This window comes from Chiroxiphia lanceolata, chromosome 6, assembly GCF_009829145.1.
Source record: "Chiroxiphia lanceolata isolate bChiLan1 chromosome 6, bChiLan1.pri, whole genome shotgun sequence".
In the NCBI taxonomy this organism is placed as follows: domain Eukaryota; kingdom Metazoa; phylum Chordata; class Aves; order Passeriformes; family Pipridae; genus Chiroxiphia; species Chiroxiphia lanceolata.
The window spans coordinates 27,335,148-27,357,023 of record NC_045642.1 but is presented as its reverse complement, the minus strand read 5'-3'; the positions used below and the strand labels follow the sequence as shown (position 1 = coordinate 27,357,023).

Genomic DNA, 21,876 nt, shown 5'->3' with positions numbered 1-21,876 from the left:
ACATCCTGAAAGTACCTTTCGAACCTTACTCAGTAAAGTAGACAAAGTTTGCCCTACCTTGAACATAACCCCGAAGGCTTTTACTAGCTCCTCAATCTTAAGCAGCTTTTTTTCTGACACCAGAGTTCCCTCTTCCCTCCTCTTTCTTGACTCCATTGCTCACATAGGTTCATTGGAAATATAAACTTCATCACTTCAACAAAATTCCTCTGTTAGAATTTTTTTTCCTTGCAACCAGCACTTGGAGTTTGGTCATATTCTGGCAACAGATGTATTCACTTAAACTGATACCCTGCCCTGTAATTCTTTTGTATACCTGAATATAACACAGATATCCATACTGAGGTGCTAAATCTGTGGGGCCAATTGCTCACACTATCTCATTATTCAGTGCTGCCGAACACATACGTGATGACTTTAACACGAGAACGGTATTCCATTTAGATATAACTATAGATTGCTGCTTTCACTGACTTTTCTTATAGGGTATGTATGGGTATTCAACTCTACAGTGATTTCAGAAGATTGTTACCTTAACGTCTGGTGACTGGCAAGTATTGTCCGTGTTATAGGAGTTCTTTTGATCAGAGAATTAAGATACCCTCTTCTATACAACAGTATCAGTCTTTGATAACATTACATAGAAAAACCCTAGGCTTTATACATTTTTAAGCCAACACTATTGCAGGTTTAGGACTGTCTGCCATTTTATTCTACCTCACCACCAAATGGAAAAGAGCAGTTGGCCTGGGATTGATGGTTAACACAGGAGGGAGAACACTTTTCAAAATCACTTTAACTCGATTGCTTTCACTCATCTTAGTATACCCTAGAGCTGCAGGAAAATTTGATTTGATTGAAGAAACTGTTTCAAGAGCCAGAATAATCATTGACAACCAGCTAGTGAGAAAGAAAATTAATTCAAATGCTTATAATAATTGCTTTTACAGAACAGGAGACGCTAGAGGTTGAGTTTACATCGGAGAGCAGTGAGTAAAATCCATATGGACCAAAAAAAACTGTCCTTTGCAAGCAGTCAAACACACGTTAACATTTAGTGTAATATAGTTTAAATGCTTAGACATCACAGTAAGTAACAGTTGGTATTGATCAAGTTAGTTGCATATTGGCTAAAAATCTGTGTTCCTTATTACCAAAGAATCATCCTGGTTAGTAATTATCCCATTATTTTCTGGAAGAGGGAGAAAGGAGGAGATGAGAAGAAGAGGAGAACGAATGGTAATGAGAAGTTCAGTCACTTAAAAATAAGATACACATTTCAGATGTCTCCCAAAATTAAAAATCAGTGACATGTTTGAGACTATGCTGGCCAAGAAGAACTTTAAGGAATGTATTATCTTTGGTGTTCATGTAAGATGTATTTAGGTCGTATTAGTTCTAATTGCATTCTTTTTTCTTTCAGTCCAGTCCCTCCTGAAAAGCTTGTCACTAATGGTGTATTAGTGGTAATTTAAAACTATTGCTTTTCTATCTTTGTTTCATAATAGTGATGGGATGTGGTGAATCGGCAGGTGTCCCAACACCTCTCTGCAGGCAAGGCTGAAGGGGAGGAGATGGGGGTCAGACAGGCATCCATCCTGTTGTGCTGCTCCCTGTGAAAGGATATATTAGGAAAGAATGTACACAGTCATTTGTGATACCAGAGATGTTTCACCCCCACAGTGATATCAAGCCTCTTTACAAAGCCTGAAATGCTCTTTCAGTGACTTACTGCTCTGTGTTATTCCTTCTGGGGACTTCCTTTGTGACTCCCTCATGGCCATCTGTTTACCCAGCTTCCATGGATGATATGGAAGTTGCTTCCTCAGCTGCCCCTAACTCACTATTTAAAGGATATAGTACTTGGCTGTCCAGCTTCAACAAAGCAGGGCTGCAAGGACAGCCTGTAATTTGGCCAACCCATCAGTTTACCCTTGGGAGGCCTCAGTACATTCCTATTCCCTCTCCTGTTATTTTCCCTCTCTTCCCGTCCTTGGGATGGTGCTTGGATGAATGAAGCACCACACAATTTTTCGTTCAGCTGAAACTTGATGCATTTCAGAGTGCCAAAGTCTTTCTTTCATCAGCTAACAAACACAGGGTGAACAGTTTTCCAGACTCCAGGGAGCCAGGTGACCAAAGGCAGGTAGCAGTGAAGTGAGTAAGAGATGACATGTTTATATACTTAATTATCTCATTGTTCATTCCTGCTACAGGCTCGTGAAATTTCCTGCTTGCAAGTCCTGGTGGACAACAGATGGACGAAGAAAGAAACTTCAGGTTAGGCTTCAAACTAGAAACAAAAAACTGAAAAATTATTATTTTTTTTTTAATTTTCTTATCCAGTAATTTTCCTACTTTGTTCTTAAAATGGAGCACAAGAACTGGATGATTAGGGGTCTATAGACAGGTTCGCAGATACAACAATTACAGCGTGTCTGTGCTAACTAATTATAAAAACTGGACTTTGAAATTAAAGGGAATGATTAGAGAGACAATGAATCTTAGAGGTGCTGTAAAATAGCAGTAAATATGTATTCTGTCTCAAGTTACTTTTGCCCAATTGCCTGTACGTCTCAGGTTTAACAGTTACTGCTGGTCTATAAACTCTTTCATGTTTTATGTTTTGTTTTGTTTGTTTGTCTGTTTTCTTCTCCTCCTTCTTCTTGCAATGTTCCTTTGATGGATAAATAGTTGGAGGCTTTTAAGCATTGTTGAAGGGTGTATATGTATATATATACATATATATATATATATATATATATAATATATAAAATGACAACTTCTGAATGACCACTTAAGTTCTGTTTCTAGGATCATAGTAATTAATTCCCTGTATGCTTTTCATGTTTTTTTTTAGAAAAAGAATTCTTGTTTTCAGTGAAGGGTTCCTACGAAGAGAGCCAGACGCTATCTCTGGGCTCTTTCTGGCAACCGTGAAGCCCCTGGACTTCCATTACATCAAGTACAACCTGTCAGAGCTGCACATGGCTCTGGCAGAGAAGCCTCCTTTCTACTCGGTATATGATTAGCTTGAGTAAGCACAGTAAATTCATGGTTTTCTACACTCAACTGAGGCAAATGGAAAGATGTATTTTTAATTAAGAGCCATGTTTCATGACATTCAGCTCTGGAAGAGCGCTGTAACCCCTGAGACATCTAAATATTAGATACTAACTTGAAAACTGAATGAAGAACTCATATAAAAAGTTGGAGACAGTACATTTTTTATGGTGTGTACATTAAATATTTTTCTACATCATAATTTATTTTTCAGTGTACTTCAGGTGAAAAGAAAAAAGACTGCCATGCATCCCTCACTATTCCTCTGGATTCACTTCCATTCAATGAGAAAGTGGCAGTAGCAAAGGTGATTGATACCCACTTCTTAGAATAAATGTGAAGTTATGGACCAAAGATTAATAGGCATGAGTTAATTAGATCAGTGTGAAGTAGGGGTCTAGATACATAGCTACAAGTGCCCTTAGATTCCTAACAGAGAGGATTATGGACCTGTACATTTTCATAAGAACCAAGTAGAACCAAAAATCCCAGCCAGATATTTGACAGAGGGATTTCTGTGACTAGCTGGGGGACTAATGCAGATCAGAACAAGTGCAAATGGTGACACAGAATGGAACACATTGGCAGAGCTGGTGTTGGTTTTTATGGTTTTTACTGTAGATTACTCTTTTTATCTTTAGTAAAAACAATATAATAAAATGGAGTGGATTTAGAGGAGTTTTAAAATTAGATGGATTTTCTGATTGTTATGACTTTGTGGCTCAACACGGCTTTAGAAAAGGGAAGGACTTCAGAGTTGACTGAAAGGAAAGAACATAAAATAACGTCCAGTGCTTATATTGTGGTTTTACTTTTTCCTAGGATGAAACAATTTACATATGAAATCAAATGATGGTAGAAATTTTGCCTTTGGGTTTTGTGGTTGTGAAAAAAAGACATTGCACAGTTTTTGCCTTATTACCTTTTCTCTAACTAAGGGAGAAAGTATTCAGTCAATGATTATTTTTACCTACTTACCCAAGTTTATTACCCATGTCCAGAAGGTGGTTAACTGTGCCGGGTGAATTTTCCTGTTATGCTACTATAGAGAAGTTCAGTTTGATTGGGGAGAATAATGTTTTCTACCTGCAAAATCTGTAGAGCTATGAGTTTAGAAAAACATGTTTATACTTCACTTTCCTTACTTGTAAAAAATCCAGAGTATTTGTTTTATAAAATCTGGAGTTCCCAAGGCAACAAATTCTAAATATTCCACTGTTTACAGTATCCATATATGAATTGCAGTATTTATGTTAGATACTTCTTGAAAATCAGTGTAGTAAGAAAGAACACTTCTGTTGCTTTCTGTAAGATTTTGCTACTTTTTACACTTTCTCAGCCTTGTCTCTACCTTGTTTATACTATCTGTGATATCTTTTGTTGGGCCACAGTAGCAGCTTTTCTAAGCCTAGTAATACAGTCATGACTTGTAAGCATGGGTACAGACATTAATTTTTAGTGATCACACCCTATTCAACTCTGGACTTTGTTTGAGGTCACGAAACTTAGATGTTCGTTTGGAGTTCGATCTGTGCAAGGAAGAGAAAAATTTCCTACAGAAAAGGAAGAAGTTTGTGGCTTCTGCTCTGAAAAAAACACTTCATTTAGAGCAAGACCTTCAAGATCATGAGGTATGGGGAGGACCATAGGGACTGTAACATGCTGTGTAACAAGAATGTGTTATTCTTGTAGCCATTCACATATTATTCCTTAACTATCCCTGATACATTCACTGCCCCACATAAAGCATTGAGAAATGTTTAAATGAAGCAATGTGAGAGCCAAGGTAGTATCAAACCCTTTAGTACGTATTTATCCAGAAAATAGAATGCCATAAATCAGCATTTTTTGGCTTTTTTTTTTCTTTATTTATTTTTCACCTGAATTATAGACCTGAATAGTCCTACTCTTTTAGCTGACCATTCACTCACCAAGGCCACATAAGGTATTTTATATTATCGGACTTTTGGAGGGAGAAAATTTAACAGTTAAAGTGATGCATAACACTGGCTGATGAGGTTTCTTATCACAGACTCTCTTCTCTTGATCATCATCTCAGCTGTAGTTCCTCAAACAGCACACGACATTTTTCTCTGATCTGCTTGTCTGAGTCACTGTTTGTATTATTTTGGCCCATGCTGGCATGGGGATGGTGGAGCTTTAGGGCAGGAACACGATCTGTGATCAGGAACTTCAGAAAAAAGAAATTTTCATTTTGAGACTCCTTTTCTTTCATCTGTGTTTTTCCCTTTGTCCAGGACAGGTAGACCAAAGACATGTTAGGCAATGCATGACAGCGTCACTTTGGACACCATAGATGATGCCCCTGTTCACAAACTGATCATATTGTTTCTCACTGACACACTAATTTCAGTGGAAAAAACCAGTTTCCTAAGTATAAGAATTTTTTAGGAGGAAGTAGTTCTAACTACTAATTCCAGATTTTCCAGCAAGAGAATATTTCCTTATAGTCAGATAAACCCAAATAAAAATTCTTTGCTTTGACCTGAAATATTCGATTTGAATCAGGAAACAGTTGAGCATTTCTTTGATGCAATTGCCTGGAAATGTGTGTAGGAAATGTCAGTTGGCTCATCTTCTCTCAGTGGGTTCCTTGGAGGAATTTGTCTTCCTGTTACACAATTGAGATTTCCATGCAATTAGGCTTCATCACTGCAATTATATACTCTAGGTACCTTATAGGAAATGTAATCTAGCCGTTATATTTTACTTACAAGAGAGGATGAGCTCTGCTTGTTCTCAAGATACAGCTCTCCTGTTATGATATTTTGCTAAGGAAAATTCAGTCTAATACTGAGATGCCTGGAAACCATAAGTTTTGAGCTGTTTTGGTAAGCCAGCATGCAACAATTTAGAAAAAAAATTATTGATTTTAATCAAAATCCTCAAAATCAGCTATTTACATTTTTTTTCTGTGCAAAATACCCAATTTTCATCTTTTTACCCCCAACTTGGGGAAATGGTGAAATGTTGGAATTTCTTGTGGGACTGAAAGGTTACAATTTACTCAGCTCTAACCACATGTGCTGGTAAAAAAGGTGTTGCTTACCACTGCTGTGTTGATGTTTAAACAGGTACCAGTTGTAGCAGTCATGACAACAGGAGGTGGTGCCCGGGCACTGACATCTCTGCTAGGCAACCTGTTGGGTCTTCAAAAGCTGGGTCTCTTGGATGCTATTTCATACATCACTGGGTCATCTGGTTCAACATGGTAAGGAGATCCTGAGCATAGACATCTTCATCACTTCTGTAGCCTGCTGTGTAAGTTATTATCCTCTTCATTTTGGTAAAGAAGGGTGTACTGGTTCAATCTCAAGCTTTTTTCATTGCTGCATTAGGAGCACATTGCCTGAGCCAGTGTAGGCACTGCTTCCAGGTAACAACAATTTCCTTGACTTTTTGTTTCAGCTCTAGGATCTTTCCTGCTGAGTCACTCTGGTGCAAATCACAGCCTTGTGCATAAACCTTAATAGCAAGGAGGGTTTTTTGCAAGTCCTCAGGTTTCACCAGTGATTTGGGAGAGTCCTCTAACTCAAAAAATCTTTTCTTTTCAATAACAAACTGAGCCCAAAAGGTGTTTTTAATGAATCTCAGCGATTTCATTTGATGTGGACCTTAAATCTAAGTCTAAAAAGTGGAATGGGTCACAAGCATATGACAATGTACTTCCTTTCTTTTCTGCAGGACTTTGTCACATTTATATCAGAGTGCTGAGTGGTCACATAAGGATCTATCCAGACCGATTGGTGAAGTCCGCAGACATATGACCAAATGCAAGCTAAGCTGCTTTTCCCTGGAAAGCTTGAAATACTATGCCAAGGAGCTAAAACTACGGAAGCAAGAGGGTTACCAGATCTCTAGTGTTGATTTCTGGGGGCTTCTTCTGGAAAAAGCATTAAGCGATGGGGTAGCGTTTTCCCTAACAGTGAATACTGTTGTATAGAATATGAAGTTCCAGGGACAGATGCTGAGAGCATGCAGCATTATCCAGCAGATGATTTCTGTGGAATAACAAAGGGGTTTTAGAATTGTTGAGGTTGGAAAAGACCTCTGAGAACATCAAGACCAACCATTATCCTATCACTGTCATGTTCACTGCTCAACTGTGTCCCCAGGTGGGACATGTACATACGTTTTGAACACTTTCACAGATGGTGATTCCATCACTTCCCTGGGGAACCTGTTCCAGCCTTCCAGTGAAGAAATTTTTCCTAATATCCAATCTAAACCTTTCTCAGCAAAACTTAGAGTCCATTCCTCTTGTCTTATCACTTGTTATTAGAAGAAGAAACCAACCTCCAGTTGTCTACAACTTCATTTCAGGCAGTGTAGAGAGTGATAAGGTCTCCTCTGAGCCTCCTTTTCTTCAGGCTAAACAGCCACTCCTTATAAGACTTTTTATCTAGACCCTTCACGATCCTTATTGCCCGTCTCTGGAGTGCTCCAGCACCTCAGTGTCTTTCTTGTAGTGAGAAACCCCAAAACTAAGTATAGTGCTCAAGGTGCAGCCTCACAAGTGCTGAGTACAGGGGGGGAAAATCACATGCCCTGGTCCTGCTGGCCACACTATTTCTGATACAGACCAGGATGCCATGGGCCTTCTTGCCACCTGGGCACACTGCTGGCTTGTGTTCAGCCAGCTGTCAAAAGCACCCCCAGGTCCTTTTTCTGCTGGGCAGCTTTCCAGCCACTCTTGCCCCAACCTGTAGGGGCTGCATGGGGGTTGCTTAGTGACCCAGTTGCAGGACCCGGCCCTTCACCTTGTTGAATCTCATACAATTGGCCTTGGACCCCTGATCCAGCCTGTTCCAGATCCCCTCTAGAGCCTTCTACCTTCCAGCTGATCACACACTCCCAACCTACTTAGTGTAATCTGTAAATTTGCTGAGAGTTTTTTCTCCACATATCTCTGAACGCATAATTAGCAGCTGAAAGGGTATTTTGTAGGGTAGAAAACCTGTGTCTCCTTCTACAAGTAGGAGAAATGCAGAGTTCGTACTTGGTTCTTTTCCTCTGTTCCTCCTTGGTGAAAACTTAAATATCCATGTAAAATGGATGTATTTACTGGGAAGAACAGGAGACCATTTTTTCAAAAAGTGTCCTACAGCTCTACCTGAAATTAAATAAGCTGATGTGGATGTGTAAAAGTTTAGATCGCTCCCTGGTTAAAAAATGTTTGGACACAAAATGAGTATAGAGGATAAGGAAATTAAGAGGGAAACAGATACTTATTTTACAGTAATCTTGCAAGCCCATAGACGATGACACAAAGGTCCCTTGATTTTGCCCTTTATCTCTCATCAATTTACAGAAAAATAACCACAAACTCTCAGATGAGCGACAGGCATTGAATCAGGGTCAAATCCCATACCTATCTACATGATCCTCAACATCAAGGAAGACTACAGCCTTTCAGAGTTCAAAGGTGATGGCAAACCTGGGCTCGTTCGGTGTTTAAATGATCTGCATTGTCGGTTACTGCATGTGCTGCAACCTCTTGTACTGCTGAACCATAGTTTTTATAAACAGTTTCTTTTCCTCCTTAACTTCTTTTTCAATTTTCTAAACTTTGTGTCTAGGCTCTGGGAGGAATTATCTTCTAGGGGGCATGAGAATCTTGGGAGGTGTTTAAGGACAGCCCAAGGTACTTACAGACCTTAGCTCCACATGTGGGGTAACAGGCTGACCCCTTTTGGTATAAACTTCACTTATGTTCTTTGTGGAGATGGTCATTGGAAAATTCTGAATGAAAAAGATTGGGAAAGATTACTGAGTGAGCAGCTGAAACCAGTTGAACGATACCCCCTTACCCTGAGGAGGGCCAGGCTGTGGTTGCCTTGACAATAGGGTTTGTCCTGCAGCTGCTTTTTTACCATTTCAGAGCCCTTCCTGCAGGGAAGTAGAGATAGGAATGAGATTTTAAAGCTTGTTTCATGTCTCTGCAGAATGGGTGGAGTTCACCCCTTATGAGGTCGGGTTCTTAAATATGGTGCCTTCATTCGTGCAGAGGATTTTGGCAGTGAGTTCTTCATGGGTCGCCTTATGAAGAAGCTCCCAGAATCCCGCATTTGTTTCATGAAAGGTGATGTGCTCCATTGCAAAAAATTTGAATTGCATAAAAATGTCCTCTATTTTTAAAATAATGCAACCCCTGCATATTGCAACCAGCTCCTGGCATCGTGCAGGACTGAAACCAATTGTACACCCTGTTGTTCTCACCTCTGACTGAATTCCTTAAACACTGGAGATGAGCTAAAAAATACTTAGAGGAAATTTCAAATCACATTGTTCACTGTTGCTTTTGTCTTGAACAGTGACCGTCATGCCCTGAAGCTTCAGGGCTGCTTGAAAAGGTTAGGCTCGTTTTGAACCAGCCAGCAGCAGAGTTCCACAAAAACCTTTGTATTTGAAACTGTAATCTTAAAATCATTTTTGGCTATGAATGGTATGATCTTATAACAAAAAGCAAGGTTGTTGCTGAGTTTATTATAAAATATGGCAAATTTTAGTAGTTTTCTGAACTGCTACTGATATTTTTTCAAGTTTAATAGTAGTCTAAATCCTTTGCAATTTTTCTATCATGATAAATCAGTGAGTTTTATCATTCTTATTTCAGTAAAGTAAGTAGCATCCAGCAATGTATGAAAAACAGCTTTGAGGCTTTTAGGGAATTCTTCTTTTAATTTTAGCTAATACTGGAAATCTTTACTACCCCCCTTTGTACATTCGTTCTCTGGGGTGCAGTTGTCTGTAGACAAGTCTGTCTACTCTTAAACCCTTAACAACAGATATTTTACATGTAAATGAGCACATCACCCAACAGAACAGCAAAGATACTGGCAAGAAATGGTTTACTTATAAAGTGAAAAATCCATGCAATCAGCAACACCAGGTAGTATTCCTTATTTGGTGTTCATCCATTGCAGTTTCTCAATAACAGTGGAGTAGTGTACTCATACCTGAGGTGTCCAGATAGCAAGCACACCCAACACATCCAACCTGAGCAGAGCTTTCTTCTCAACCTTAGCACCTGAGGCAGGTGACCCCATAGCCACAGGTGTATCTTTAAAAAGGATAAGGTGGAGAGTTAAAGCAATGTTGCCATCTAGCGATACCACATGCAATGCCCTCTTGGGTTATGATTAAAATGTACTATTAGTGATAGCATGATTGTTTAAGGATAAAAGCAAGGTGTGTCATTTGCAGAAAGAGAAAAGACCTTTCATAAGAGCAGTGGCTAGAGCTGGAAAGACTGGATGAGCTTATGGGATACAGGTCCCTCAGGTTTCCAGAAGAATGCTTGGGGTGTATGAGAGCTTGTCTGCTCTTTTCAACTCTGTCAGCCTAGTAAAAGATACTGTCTCTCTCCACAGTTCTTACTTCAGCAAATGTAAGTACCAAGAAAATTCAGTGCAAGAGATTAGGGCAACATTGCTATGTAATTATAACAAAATTCTGGGGAGATAGCAATGCTTGAAAGACATTAAAATGCAGAAACAGTGTCCCAGGACTGAGGGAGCCAGAAGAGTTATGGAGTGAAAAGACACCAAGAGAAGACAGGAGAAACCAGAGGAGTTACCTTCTCACAGCAGGGCTGAACAGAAGCTTCTCAAGCTGCAGAGAGAGGAGGTTGTCTTGACAGAAACTAGTCAGTAATTATATGCAAATCAACTCTGGTTGCAACCTCTAAGTGTATAGCCAGAGAGCCCTAATGTGATTTCTTAATTTTGCATTTTTAACATTTCTTATGTCAGTCCTAGTATTATAAGGACTTCCTATGAAGCAGACCCTTGGCTTCCTGTCTCACTTCATGAACAAACAAGGTTTAAAAGGGAATTTTATATCTGTTACTAATTCATGGAATGAATAATTATTGTATTGTGCAACTCAAATTATTGCATCCTTTGCAATGTATGGCTTTTGCAAAGCTTTCACTGATGGAGATTTTCAAGGCAAAGCGCAGCACAGCCTTCTTCCTCTCAGGGCCTGTGGCAGAGTTGTGGAGGAAGAAATACTTTCTAAGATCCAAGAGACTTTTGGAGATTTCTGCACTGTGGAGATATTTTTATGTTTTTTAAGTGGGAGAGAAAAAGTGGAAGAAGCACTATGGGGATGAGAATAACGAGGAGAGAAAGAGAAGTCTCATTCACAAGACCTCGTGCAATGAGAAATCTTACAAGGGACAGTGAAGATGTCTTTTATTAAAGACAGTCCCAAATTGTGCTCTAACCATTTGACTGTTAGCAGTCCAGGAGCAGCTTCCAAACTTTAACTGAGTATCCACTTGTGTATGACATACTTTGTAGACCAGACACTTATTTTATAAGAAACGATATGGGTTTGCTTTCTGATGACAATTGCTTATAGGATGGAAAATAGTTTGTATGTGGTAATGAATTATAGTGGCTAAAGGCATTGCACAATGTTTTAAACTATTTAGGATCCTCTTTGAGGACAGAATGCTAGTTGCTGAAAAGAACTTCATACAGATTTTGGTGATAATTTGAAAACCTTGAGGCTTTCCAATACTCCTTGCAAAGCTGAGAGGTTATTTTTTTTTTTAGGGATATTTCCCATTAAAATGTTTCTGAAGAAGTTTCCCTGTTCTCTACCATTGGACAGGTCTGTGGAGCAATGTCTTTTCCTACAATCTTTTGGATGCCTTCCATTCGTCAGATCCTACAGAAAGGCGCTCACTGAGGTGTACCCAACACAGGGCTGTTGATGTTGGTTAGTAACATTTCTGTTTTATCTCATAAATTCCAAGATTTCATGTTGCCAGCTACATCTAACTAGGTTTCCCCTCTGAATTCTTTCATAGCAATATTATTTTCATTAGTCTCCTTTGAACTGAATTTATGCAAATATGAAACTATTGAAGTTTATAAACAGTCTTTGCCAGGGGCCCTTCACTGAACCTTCGTGTTCTAACAAACATCTCAGTGCTGTGTTCTCTGTCTGCCTCAGCAGATGGCGCTTTTCTTATGTTGTTGTTGAAGACTTAGATATAGCAATTATGTGAAGCTCCATTCCGATTTTCTTTGATCTTGTTGTAAACCTGTGTTTTCCTTAGAGGTGTTGACTGTCCTTTTGTTCAGATGTGGTTAGTGAGTTTGGTTTACGGACTTTTCATCAGTTTCTCCATGGAAGTGTTGCAGAATCCTGAGTTCAATAAATGCCTGTGATAGAAAGTCCCTTTTTCCCAATCTGATAAGGTGCCATTTCGCACAACCATTTTCTATGCTCTTTTCTGGATGTCTAAGTCTCCTGACACTTTTTGCTTTTTGCAAAGTCAGTTTGTATCAATTTTGAAAGAAATGGTCCAGTTTCTCAGCCTACCCTGAGCTTCACGCAGGTTATCAGCCCATGGGTTCTGTCAAACAGTAGATCACTTTTTCTAGCTTTAGCAAGTTTGTTGCCACTTTGACTCTGTTTTTCATGGAATATGCTTTACTGAAGATTGATTTCCTTGTTGTTCCTACTTTACATTTATTTAATTGTATGTTGCCATGTCTTATTAGGATCTTCTTTTCTCTAGCAAGTATTAAATGCCTTCTGATATTTTAAGTATTGCAAAGAACTGTATCAAAACAACAAACTTGTTCATCTTCTCTACCCTTCAGAAGATGAACCCTCTCCACCAGATGGGAGCCATGAGTTGGAGACTTACTTAGTGACCCCTGAATGTGGCATCGTGGGCATTATTCGTCGGCTACTGACAGAGCGGGTGATTTTTTCAAAGTTCTACAACTTCCTGAAGGGGTTCCAAGTGCACAATGCATACCTTCAAAGCAAAAACTTCTGTATGTGGAAAGGTAAACACCCCTGAATATTATTTATTACCTTCTTAAATGGTTGGTGTCTTCATCAGGGAAGGTAGAGGATGAACATTTAAAAAAAAATATTTCAAGATAACTATTTAAATTTCATCCGGCCAAATCAGCTTCAGGAATTCCCTTGATTCCAGGAAAGGAAATTACTGCTCATCGGAGTAAAAAAGAGCAACAAGAGAACTGAAAGACCCTTGTCTTTTTACCTTGAACAGGTCTCTCTTTTCTGTGTCAAGTTTGAGCTTCTGTAGTGTGCCAGGATCTTGGAAAGAAAATGTAATGGGGAGTCAAGAGTCATTTTTCCTCCCTTATAGTCAAACAACAGAGATATTACTTCTTCAGTGAATCACTGATTGTAAAAAATATTTCCTTTTAGATACTGTACTAGAGCATTTCCCCAACCAGCTGACAGAAACAGCAGAGTTCATGTGCCTGGCAGACACAGCAGGATACATCGATATTAGCTATCCACCACTCATGAGGTCGGAGAGGAAAGTGGATGTTGTCCTGCACTTAAACTATTCTTCTGGATCACAGACATTGGTGCGATGACCACTCTATTTTTTTTATAATGACTGCTGCCTTTTAGTCCTCTTAGCCCTTCTTAAGTTCTGAGGATTCAGAATAATTTATGTAGAATAAAGTGATGGGAGAGAAGGATTCTTGGTCTGCAGATTCCATTATGCAGATGCTTAGGTGTCTCAAGTGGTGCTGGTAAAACATGGAAAATCTCCTGAAGAGAACAGAAGTGGTATCAGTTCTTCCAAATATTTCATTTGAATTAACCCTCTAATAGCTAAGTGCTATCTCCTAAACGTGTGTGCTCCTGTGATCTTGATATGGCTATCAAGACAAAACTTCACATAGAGTGCTTATCTGGTACTGGTACCACCACTGATTAACTCATTTTGGTTGTCTTGTGATATCCATCTAAAGTTACCCACATGCAGTATAATTAGAAGTAATTTGTCCAGTTGTCCTTAGAACAGTAACTGATTTTTTTGTTGTTATTCTAAATTATGGAAAAGAATTGTCCTTTGACACCATATCTGTTGTTTCAAATACCAGCTAATAATCTGATATATAATTCCTGTTACTAGATATGGATAAGACAGAAGTTCTTGAAGATTAAAATTTTCGTACATGCCAACCAGACTCAGAAACAAAAATCCTATTTTCAAAAATTACTGCAAGATTAACATTTCAGTTTAGATGGTATTTGCTCCCAGATCACTCTTTGCTTACATCACTTTTCACAACCATCCTAAGGCATCTAAGACAGTTAGAGGCTTTTAAATATTTCATACTGAGTCAAAAAAGTGTTTGTATTTCTCTGAATCTGCATTTAAAAACCATGCTGTTTCAGATTCCTGTCCATTCTACTCATTTTAGGATTTTCTCCAAGAGAGGTGTGTTTCTGTGTCCTAAGCTTCCAGGCCACCCTTCCCACAGCCTTGAACATCTTACCTATGTTGTAGGTTAAGGCTGTTGAGGAGCGTGAGGTAGAACAACCATCAGGAGTGCAAGTTGGAGGCTGAGCCTTGAACTGTTGTTCTGTTAATAACTGGTACTTAATATCTCACGTAAGAGACAAGGACAGAAGAAATATTGACAGCAAACCCTGCTCCCATATCTTTTTGAAGCTCTTTTGATGGATGCATTGTGCACTAGGAAAAGTGGTGGGGTGTGGCAGAATTTCTGACCTTTTCTTTTTTTTTTTTCTGAATTCAGCCTTTGGAAGAAGCCTCCAAGTACTTCCAAAAACAGGGAATCCCATTTCCCAAAATCCACATGAGTGAAGAAGAAAAGAAAAATCTAAAGGAGTGCTACATCTTTGAAGACACAGAGACCCCAGAGGCACCGACAGTGGTGTTCTTCCCACTGGTGAATGACTCCTTCAGAAAATACAAAGAGCCAGGTAAGCAATGGGACAGAGATGGTCCTCCCACCACCTGCCTGCCCTTTGGCTGTGTTGGGATGGATCCCTCCCCTGCTGTCCTTCCCATGGGAGAGAAATGCAACTGTCAAGGCAGCGAAGAGTAACTTGTGCTCCACCTGGAAAGTGGGAGGTGGGCCCAAATCTCTACCCCACTGACAACCTTTCTTTATTTGTTAGGTGTGGAGCGCAGCCCTGCTGAGATGGCGCAGGGCAACGTCGATGTTTCTACCATTTTTTCCCCATACTGCTTAAACAGCTTTACCTATACAGGGGAGGAGTTTGACAAGCTGATAGAACTGACCAGCTACAATATTCTGAACAACCAACACCTGATCCTTCAGGCTTTGAATTCAGCCATAGAGCAGAAACGACAGCGCAAAAAATAAACACTCTCCTGAGTTCCAGAAAAATATCTGCATGATTTTTTTTCTTCTTGCAAAAGAATCAAGACCTGTCTGTGAATGAGCACAATAAACTTCGGAAACTTACGGTTTCTCTCTACCACATGGCAATTCTAGATAAACCAATCAAACAAAATAATGATTAGTCTTGTGCTTTATTTATCTTGCATTTCACTGCTGGTGAACTTTTTTTTCATGCATATATGTGTATATGCAGTAAATTAAAGATTAGGAAATACAGGGTTTATTGGCAAGTTTTTTAAATGCATGAATCTGGGACAGCAGTACAAATTCTTTCAAAATTCACTACCCTGTCAGAAGTTATGTGCAAAGTGAAGACAAATTAGCTACAGATATTTAATTTATTACAAATCTAGCGCAACAGAAAAATACATAATACATTTGGACAACTTCAAAGAACATGAAAACTATATTTTCCATAGTGTCAGTAAGAAATTTTGTTAGGAATAATGTGCCAAGCTAAACATAAAAGATAATCTGAGATTTCAGATTTTCTATACTTCTGAATGTAGAAGCCTTATTACACCAGCAGTATTTAGTTTTTGAAAATCTCTTGGAATTACTGTTTCAAACTGTACTGTGAGTCAGGATCAGCTCTTCTAATGCAGGCGTAAGTGCCTAATCCAGGGTTCTGCTTTTCACTGAATAGTCATGGTATTTAGAGGATTCAGCCCAGTATCCACATCCCATTAATTTCAAGAGTTTTTGTAGTATTTCTTGTTATTATGGGATGGGATACTGTGAGAATTAAAACTTCAAAAACTGAGAGACAGATTTTGTGGTCAGAAGGCAAGTTAAATGCTTTACACTGACATCCATGGGTAATTCATGGGTAATGACATTGTCAATCCCTCACTGTCTACAAGCAGCACAGGATCTGTGCAACTACTATAAATAGCACAAGGTAATTTGTTGAAACTGCTTATTTTTGAAATGAAAACCAAAATATTTATTTGCTTTATGAAGGATTTTAGTAACAAAAATGCTATGTAAACCTGTTTCATTACAACAGAGATACTAACCCAATAAAAAAAAAGGCTTTAATGCTTCAGTCAGCCCTTAATTTCTTAAAATTTAAATGAAATGCAGCAACTTGTCTGTGCTGAAGTAACATGTAATGGCAAACACAGAGCTATGAATATCTTGTATCTTAACCAAAATAGAAAGTAAATTTTTAATTCAAAAAGGCTGAAAATTTCTCTTCCCTCTTGCTATCCTAATCTGTCTCTCTTCCTTCAAGCATTCCTTTATGCCATGTCTTCCTCTAGCCTTTGTTGACTTTAGTCTCCTGTGCTCACCTCTGATGACCTCAGACCCTTGGGTGTGCTGTGTCCTTACCCCAGCTGATTTTCCAGGCTCTCACACCTCTGTCCAATTTACAGTCCTGGTTCAAACCTCTAGTGTGCTGAAATGGCTGTTTACTTGCTGGTGCTCATCAAGGGCTCCCCTCTTTGTGATCTCTGTTGCTGAGTCATCTGGTCCCTCTGGGCATTACCTCTCCTCTGTCCCAGCTCTAACTCCCTCCCAGGCTTCCCTAATTATCATTATGACAAACCCATTTGGTGTGACACATGTGTTTGTTACTTCTCTCAGCAGCCCATCTTGGAGCTGAGGTTTCGGGCATCCTAAAGGTCTGCAAATGAAGTTCCTGCCCTGAACATCCAAGTCCTTTGATGACATCAAATTTCAAGAAGCCTGCCTCTCTCTTCCCATCTCTGCATTTAACTATACCCTTTTGCTTCCCTGTCTTCTGTTAAACCAGCAACAGCTAGTTTAAAAGAGGGAGGCCCCATTTATTCCCAGCGTGCCACTGCTGCACCTGCCAATGCCTAAGTCTGTCCTACCTTCCAGCAGTTTGACCAGGCCCACATGATAGCTCCTAGTGATGCTCTCAGTGTGGGAAAAGCTCTTAGACCATAACTGGATCTTCTTGTCAATTCTCCCCTTGCAATCCTGAAACATCCATGCCTTTCTTCTTTCAGATAAACTCACAGTCACCTGAGTTACAAGCAAAGCCTTTGCTTGTTACCCTGAAAATACCTTCATGTCCTGCATTGCTACAGACCCTTAAAAAGGTCTGGCTCAAGCCTGCATCCAGACAACCTTTTCCTGGGGCACTGGATGCCTTCACCCAGAGATATGAAGCAACCCCTTGAGCAGAGGGGAAAGACACCAGCCCTATCATGTCATCTACAGTTGTTTTCTTCTTCTCTGAGATACTGTATAAGTGTCTCCAGGTGATTGCTCCTCAGCAGTGGCCTGTTCTCCTGACTACCATCTATCAGCACTCCTGATCTGTGTTTAGTAGATGTGCTTTGTTTGTGACTTAGAGAGTTGGTTAACTTGGTGGGTTCAGCTTGCTTTTTATCATTGCATTTATTAACTAATTGCACAGAACACTTGCAGAAGATCCGTTCTCTCAGGCCAGCATGGCCACTGTGGCTTTTTCTGCTGGCATTTTTTGTTCTGGTTCAGCTGCTAATGGGGTATGTTTCCTGTGCTCTGTCTCTGGGCTGTACTGAGGCATTGAAAGAATGTAGGTAACAGCTGTAAATGTGGGCATTTAAAAACCCTTTTGGGTTTTGCAGGTTGGGAGTATCTCCTTTTACAGGAAAAAGGAGTGTCTTCATGGAATTATCCCTTCAGGAGAGAAAATACAATAGAGGGGAGAGAAGCAATGCAAAAATCTAAGCCCATGCTGTATCATGGTGCTAGCATCAGCAGGAGTTAACATTTTTTTTCCTGAATGTTTTAGAAGATAAAACTCTTGGTAGATGTGGTAATAGGAACTACAAACTAACACGCTGACCTCCTTACTTGTAATTAATATGTTTTGCATCTTTTCTGTGTCTGGCTTTTCCTTCTTACCTATTCATTATCTATAAGTGAAGGGATTAGCATGCAATTGCACATTTGCCCCAGCCCTTCCGATTGTCACTAAGGTGCATGAAGAACTGCGCAGCTCTGTGGGGTGACTCAGACCATAGGAACCTAAGGAAAGCAGCAGTGGGATTCTTTAACCCCTCATGTGAGAATTTGAACAGTCTTATTGGGTGAGCGCCACTTAGGAAGCAGAAGCATTTTACACTGTTCTGTAACACAAAAAGTGGTCAAACAAGAGATTACTGCAAACATTCTAAGTGAAGTGAGCTATTCATTTATGTGACTACAGGTTGCACCACATGAGTGATGGGAAATGTGTTTGCCTCAGCAGATAAAGGAGAACATGGGTGGTAGAAGACTCCCCTACTGAGAAACCCTCTGCCAAAACCTGTTTACATGTATAGCTCTGCTATGTGTGTACAATATCTCACTGTCTTCTAGAGTGGTAATGCTGCAGAGGAGGCCATCAGAGCCTCATTTCCTCATGGAGGAATACCATACCTCATGCATACCATACCTGGCCATGGTATGCTGGTCAGCAGTTAGCAATGGGTGAGAGCTGTGTGTCCTTCATGCCATTCAAATTTTGTACCTTTGAGTTCCTCCTGAAAGTCTGTCCCTTGTAGGGTTCCAGTTGAAGCCCAGCACACTTTCAGTGTTCATAAAGCACTTCTCTCACCCCTCCATCCAGTGATATCAAAACTCTAGGATGTCCTGTCATGTCTTCAGTTGCTTCCTCCTGGGGCCCTGAGGTCTCCTTCATATTCACTTCAACCCACTATTGCTTATCCAGATGTCACAGCCTGATTCCAGCTGCCCCAATTCTTGTAGTATTCATGCTTATTCCAAATATGACCAAACCTTCATCATTTAAACTTGAAGTTTCCAGAAGTACAATTACAGTATGTAGGAGACATGTGAGACAAAGGGAAAAGATTAAGAAAACAGAGGGTATAAAAAACAAGGAGGGAGAAAGGAGAGAAGGGAAACAAACTATGATACTCAAGAAAAAGTGAAAAATTGAATTACAGCTATGTGGTATTGAGATGGACTAAGGAAGGAAATATATATTTTGGAAATCTAAGAAGTCAATGGTAAAGAAAAGGTGTCAAGGAATGGAAAGAAGAAACAAAAGAGGAAATCAGGAACAAAAGGTGGTGAAGACAACCATTTAAAATGGAGATACTCTAGTTTCTTCAAGGCAGTCTTGGTAGACTGGTCCTTTAAAAAGAGTAGCAACTAAAAATCTCTAATCCAGAAAATGTCATAGCATTAAATCTCACTGCTGGGGTTCTGATAATTTGGTTGCATGTGAGCGCTTCCTAGCTTCCAGCTCTCTCTTCTTTTTTTCTGCCTTTAAACACTGGGAAGAGATGGTGCCTTGCCCTCTAGCAGACTGACTTTTCCTGCCAACTGCTGCTTATTGCACCCTTCTCTCCCTCAGCTAATAATCTGTAAATTAGTTTGCTCCCCTCCTATTTCCTTTCTTCTACTGAGGTAATGGAGTATCCTCAGAGGCTGATAACTATCAGGTAAGGAGCTGCAAGTTTCTCCATGAGTTAATATGCGCTTCTAAATCTTGTGCAATTGACAGTTGTTTCTTTAATTTTGCAATTTCTGCTATTCAGCTGGATGTCACCCAGTCTTAAAAGAAAATCATACTACAAATTCCTCCTTAAGCTGCATTTCTTTTGGCTTAGTATCTACTAATCCAAATATGACGTAATTTGGTTTTGAGGTTTAACAGATGATATCCTAGAATTTGTTAAAGGTTAAATCTTTTGGTCCCACATACAGATAAGTATTCAGAAAATCCTTCATATTCTGGGTCACTCTTAATCTCTAGTCCATGATCTCTGCAGGTGCGGGAACTGATGGCCTGTAACCCACAGTGGGAGGAAGCATTATACTGGTCATATTGCTGGTTTCCATCTCATGAGGATATGATAAACTTGCATGTAAGTCTGCAGAAATGTTGAGAGTCAACAGTGATTCAAAAAACTTTGGGAACTGCTCTTCTAGTTTACTGCAGTCCTGGGAAACTTTCTCCAAGTATAGAAAAACATCCCACAGCGAGAGAACTCCAGGTGCAGAGGACTTTCTCACTGTACAGGTAACCATTGAGGACTGTAGATATGCAACATGCATAAAAACTGAGAGAGATAAAATGGAACATAAATTTATACTTCAATTAGGCAGCTCTAAGACTGGTATGGTAAGTTCTGGGCTTTATTCAGCGCATCAGTAACTGTAGCATGAAAGAAACATCATCATCATGGCTGGGCTTCGCGAACGAAGATTTGGGAAGGCTTTATCCACATTTGTTACAGGCACGTTGGTGACTTATGAGGCCAATACGTGACAGACATATCCGGTTGCAAAAGGCACAACAGAAAGACTCCTTAGATGAAGTATTCAGCAAGACACGATTCTTCCTGCGTTGCCTTTTCTCCTCGAGAGAGATCCTGCGTGTGTTCTCAAAGGCTTCCGCTGCGTTATAGATGCTGTGTCTCCAAGCCTCCCGATTTGAGGCCAGAGTGGACCAATTATGGTGATCAATATGGCCAAGGCTGAGATGTTGTTTCAGGGAGTCCTTGTATCTTTTCTTCGGGGCTCCTCTCTTGCGGCAGCCAGTGGCAAGTTCACCATAGAGCAAGATCTTAGGGAGGCGGTGGTCCTTCATCCTTGAGACGTGCCCTGCCCAACGCAGCTGTGTTCTCATCAGCATGGCCTCTACACTTGTGACTGCTGCTTGCTCAAGAACAGATGTATTGGTCACATAATCTGACCAGTGGATGTTTAAGATTGTACGGAGGCAGCGCTGATGGAAGCGTTCTAGGAGACGCAGGTGGTGGCGGTAGATGACCCATGATTCGGAACCATACAAGAGAGTAGACAGCACTATGGCTTTGTAAACACTGATCTTGGTGCTTTTCTTCAAGTGTTTATTACGCCATACTCTTTTGTGGAGTTTTCCGAAAGCACTGTATGCCTTTGCCAACCTGTTGTCTATCTCCCCGTCAATCTTGCCATCCGAGGAGATGAGGCTACCTAGGTAATTAAACTGTTGGACTGATTTGAGCTCTGATTCGCCAATGGTGATATGGGGATGGTGGAAGACTTCCTGAGGTGCAGGTTGATGGAGAACCTCTGTCTTCTTTAGGCTGACTTCCAGCCCAAAGAGCTCAGCAGCATCTGCAAAGCAGGATGTTAAATGTTGCAGAGCTGCTTCTGTGTGGGCAACAAGGGCGGCATCATCAGCATAAAGCAGCTCCCGAACAAGATGGTTTAGGGTCTTGGTGTGGGCCTTCAGACGCCTTAGATTGAACAGGCTTCCATCAGTACGATATCGAATGTAGATACCGTCCTGATCGTCGAGGTCTGCTGTGGCCCTTTGGAGCATCATGCTGAAAAAGATTGTGAATAAGGTAGGAGCGAGAACGCAGCCTTGTTTCACACCATTCTTAATTAAAAAGGGCTCAGAAAGTGTGTTGCCATACCTGACTTGGCCGTGCTGATCCTCATGAAGTGAGATGATCATTTTAAGGAACTTGGGGGGACAACCTAAACGTTCCAAAATCTGCCATAGACCTTTTCTGCTCACAGTATCAAAAGCCTTGGTGAGGTCGACAAAGGTTACATAAAGACCTTTGTTCTGTTCCCTACATTTCTCTTGCAGTTGTCTGAGAACAAATACCATGTCTGTGGTGCTTCTGTT

At 40.2% G+C, this 21,876-nt stretch overlaps 1 pseudogene; it reads left to right on the top strand.

Moving 5' to 3' along the window:
- Positions 1-15,239, top strand: part of LOC116788435 — a 31,062-nt pseudogene extending 15,823 nt beyond the window's left edge.
- Positions 15,240-21,876: the final 6,637 nt, after the last annotated feature.